The sequence below is a fragment of the Struthio camelus genome, chromosome 18, assembly GCF_040807025.1.
Source record: "Struthio camelus isolate bStrCam1 chromosome 18, bStrCam1.hap1, whole genome shotgun sequence".
Taxonomy (NCBI): Eukaryota; Metazoa; Chordata; class Aves; order Struthioniformes; family Struthionidae; genus Struthio; species Struthio camelus.
The window spans coordinates 6,982,041-6,986,463 of NC_090959.1; the positions used below are offsets into that span (position 1 = coordinate 6,982,041).

The window sequence follows — 4,423 nt, forward strand, 5'->3', positions numbered from 1 at the left end:
TGTAGATCCTCCTGCTCTCCATCCGTGCAGAAAACTCTCACATAGCCTGCGAGCAACTTTTCTAACTTGATTTGACATTCATAGGCTCTTCTACAGCTTTGAATGGTACCAGATGAAGTCACCAGGCTTCCCATGTGCTTTGGAGGACACACGGGAGTGTTCATGGGCACATCCTGTCTCTGGTAGGAGATGGAAAGCCTTCCAGGTAGATAGCACATTCACTCTGGTGCATGGCAATGGGGCCTCCCACAAAAGACAAGGCCACCAAGTCCAGCACCAGTGCCCTCCCTGAGAAAGGTCGACATCCGATGCCCACATTACCTTTCCGAATCCCAGCACCAAAGAAGGACTGAACTCTTTCTCCTCTTTTACTTTTTTCCTTAGGAAGATTTGGGAGGAAGGGCCTAAATTGCTTGCCCTTCTTCTACTGGGAAAAAGCTGGAGCTTTGAACTCTTCTCCATGTCCCAGCATGTGGTAGAGTTGATTAAATGGCTGGAGTGGATCCAGAGCCACCACTTGCCTGCACTGTCCAGGCAGATGTACCTGGAGGAAAACTCTCTCCTGAGAACCACTGGCAGGGACAAATCAGTGGTCCAAGAACAGTTTAGACAAGGGAGCATTAGAGAAATCCCCAGATTCTTTCGGCGCTTCTTCCTGTTGAGTTATTTGTTGCAGGCAGGAATGGGCGGTCACAGGTGGAGAACACGCTACGGCCTCCTCAGCCTCCTCGTTTTTCCTCCCTTTGGGATACCTTTAATTAATCATTTCTTATCTTTCAAAAGAGAATGAGGTTTTTCTCAGCTGAAAAGAAAGGAAATGTTTTTGGAAAGTTGTATTTTAATTGACCTGGGCCTGGGAGCAGGGAGGCTGAGGTAAGAATCATTGTCATGGAATTAACTTTATGAAAGAAAAGCAAATCTCCACCCTGTTTAAACATGGGGAAAACACCACAGAGGCATCCTGCTGCACCAAATGGTAAACATGTCCACGTATTATATCACTTATGGCTTCCTTTTGAGTTTTATGATGCTGTTCTCAATTACTGTGTTTGCATTTGTAATTAGAGTGCAGCACACATTGTGAAGGCAAATTATAGTACTAACTTGTCCTTTCAAAATAACCCCTAGACGCTTCTTTTTATTCAAGGGCCTTCAGTGAAGGACTAACCTTCCCTGATAAAGGCTTGGAAGATACATTTACCGGAGAGGAAGTGGGAGGAGGAGAAACACATTTTTGTTCCAAGGTTTTATTATTTATTATTTTATTAAACCACTGAAACTGCTATTGGTTGCAATGAAGAGGATCCTCCAGCAGTCTGAGCACCTGATGGAACAGGGGAAAATCAGTTATATTGCACCGCCACAGTTTTGCTGTGGAGCCATGGTCATACCACTTCGCCTGCCTATGGCCATTTAATTGGGAAAAAAAAACCCGTGGAAGAGGTAGGGTATTACTGCACAACAGTAGAAATGTCTATATGGAGGCGAATAGGAGTGGTTGCTAGTTGTTCTTTGGTATTTTTTTCTTTTGCAGGAAGAAAATTTAGAAAACAGCTCTCTGCAACTGATGCTTTTATGTTCATTCAGTCTTCGTCCTGGACTCCCCTTACAGAGGGGCTGATTCTCTATTCAGGTTTAGCGACGACACTTTGCTTTGGGCCACGTTGCCCTACGTGCTCCACAAAGTTTCTGTGCAAAGAGCGCTCTGCTGCTTGGCTTTGCTCTGTGTTTAGCAGCGTTTCACTGAGCAATTTCGGACTACCTGCACCACATGTGATGCCCTTTTGTTTTGCTCTGGCTATTGAGTGCCATCAGCGGAGATATGATCTTCCTTTAAGGTAGGTCGATTTTGTATACAGGAGGTTGGAGTCTAGGCCACCTGTGCACTTTGTCTTTCAATTCAGTAGTGGAAAAGCTATATTCAAATCTGAACTTGGATACAATAAAGCTCTGCTTAGAGTGAAATGGAAGGAAAGTCTCCAGCTGTTACTGTTTTGTCCAGTTTGCAAAGGATCCCTGTATCTGGGCCATTTTTTGCAAAATGTGCACTAAGACAAAGGACTTGTATCGGTAGAGAAACCTGTTGCAAAGCCAAGCAGCATTTATCCACAGTGAAGTAGCATTCCTGCACCCTCGTTGGGCCTGGCACAGGAAAGTACCCTGTGGCACGTTTCCTCATAAGCATATTCTCCCCCTTTATGGCCATGAATAGTTGACTTCATTTGATTTCCCCAGCCGAAGTTTGAGAAAATTTCAAGCTCCGTGCTTGACACCTACCTAGCACAGTCCACTTGTATCCTCTTAGCGCTCTGAGTTGTCATGAAGTGATCTGGGCCCAAGCTGAACAAAGGGACACCTAAAAAAGATGTGCAGTGGGTCCCAAAGCCAGGAGCTGCCCCCATCCCAGCACGGACACAGCACAGGCTGCTCCTGACCCAGCAGCTTGCAAAGGGGCAGCTTTCTCTGCTCGCTACAGTCTGCACATCCAGAGTTAGCACTCGCCTGCACTGGCTATGACTCCCCATCTTTCCCTTGAACACGGCCTTGGCTTTCTCTGGCATGATAAAATCTGGTCTGTGTTTTTTGTCTTTTGCTTGGGAAAAAAAATAAACATTTCCCTATGAGGTTATTACAAGCTCTTTTTTTCTTTTTTCTTTATCCCTCTTCTCACGTGTTCTCTGAAATAAAAGCCCTAATTTATATAACTTTTACTGCTGCCACAGATAATTCCCTGTTCTGCTCCTGGTACAGCTGCTTCAGAGCTTCACTGTAGTGCTGCCTTTCCCCATGCTGATGCCCAGTTACTAAATTCATTTCTTGGTATCTCTTAGATGGGCCAGGAAAGCTGGTTTCTAAGCTCCTACTTTCCTGGCAGGTGTTTGTTCCTTCCGAGCAAAGATCAGGTCACGTTCAGATGATTCACTGAGGAAGCTGGTTTTATTACTTTCCCTAGATATGGGAGAGCTTCCTTAAAGAAAGAAGCTATAACAGGTGGGATGACTATCCTGAAAAGAAGAACTGACAAGGGAGTTTGTCAGAAGTTTTGAGTCCCGCTTTATTATCTAGTATCAAATTCTTTGTTTAGCGGCATTAAATCCAAGAAAGTGTCTGGGAGAATAAGTTTGAACTTTATAAATTGTGGGATTACTTGCGTAGCAAACTGGGAAAGACATCTTCTGCCATTCATATGAGCAAAGAAGAGAGACTCCAGTGTTGTGTTTCAAAATGCCAGATGCACCCTAGTTTCTGTGCTTGTGTGTTTAAAATACTGCCTAGGTTCACTGAGCAATGTGAAAACACGTCTGTAATGCTGACCATGCAATGAAATACAGCTGTAAAATAGGCAGGCTCAGTTTTGTTGGGGGAACAAAAGACAGAAGGGTGTTTGTCTTCCGGAGGATAAAATTTGAGAAAAACCTACTGTTGTTTGACTAACTGGATTTTAAAATACATATGTCATCATTGTGTCTTTGTTGTTGGTAATGCCGTTTATTTTGCTCTTCCATCACGCTGCTCAGGCAGCTAAACTAGATGGATAACTTTCCCTGTTTTTCCTGATCAGCAGACCGCTGGCTCCGGCACCTCATCCTCAGGGAACCAGTCAGCCTGCCAGCGTCCCAGTGCCACCACAGGCACATCTGGAGAGATGGCCACCAAAAAAACAAGCAGGTGAGAGATGCAAATGTTGCTGTTTTCTTTTCCTGAAGGTCAATAGTTTTCCTAAAATTTCAGCTTCCTGCATTTTTCATTGTTGATGCAAGTCTGCTTCAGCAGTTGAAGGGAGAAGACATCCTGCAAATAACATATGGGAGACTTTTATGAATAAATAACTGATGCCCTTTAACACGGGAGACCTTTATTGCCTTACAGAATTGCAGTGCCTGAGTTACAAACACTGCAGGTGCTCAGTGCAGCGATATTTCAAGAAAAAAACACAGAGGAAAACTCATATTCATGTTAGATTTCATGGAGAGATTTTGAAACACTTCCACTGGAGTACCCATGTTTCCTGACAGCACTCACAACAAGACTAGGAGATAAGAGTGTAAAAAAATAAATTAAAAGCTCTTTACTTGATGGTATCCTTGTAGCGTGTGCTATTTTGAACCTGTCAACTATTTAAGTAACAGCTTGTCAGCGATCTTGGCCCAGCTGAATACAAGACTTGGTAGCATGGCTGCAAATTGTCCAGGGCTGAGTGATCTCCCGGGTTGTGATTTATGAGTCCATGAACAATGACAAGCGAGGAGAAAAGGCCCTGGTAATTTAGGAAGCAGTTGTGGAAACAATTAGATCACTTTTTTATTAGGTCATTTATAGAACTCTTCCCTTTAAAAATTAGATCCTTGATGAGTGCATTTTTCACACACTTGGATGCTTTGTCCCGTTTTTCAACTGAGGGGAAATCCTGTGCTTTCCTTTG

At 43.8% G+C, this 4,423-nt stretch overlaps 1 long non-coding RNA gene across 1 annotated transcript; it reads left to right on the forward strand.

The window, feature by feature from the left end:
• Window positions 1–1,171: 1,171 nt before the first annotated feature.
• Window positions 1,172–4,005, forward strand: LOC138061500 (uncharacterized). Its single transcript, XR_011135300.1, has 3 exons — window positions 1,172–1,443; window positions 1,535–1,838; window positions 3,566–4,005. It is a non-coding gene; the product is annotated as an uncharacterized lncRNA (long non-coding RNA).
• Window positions 4,006–4,423: the final 418 nt, after the last annotated feature.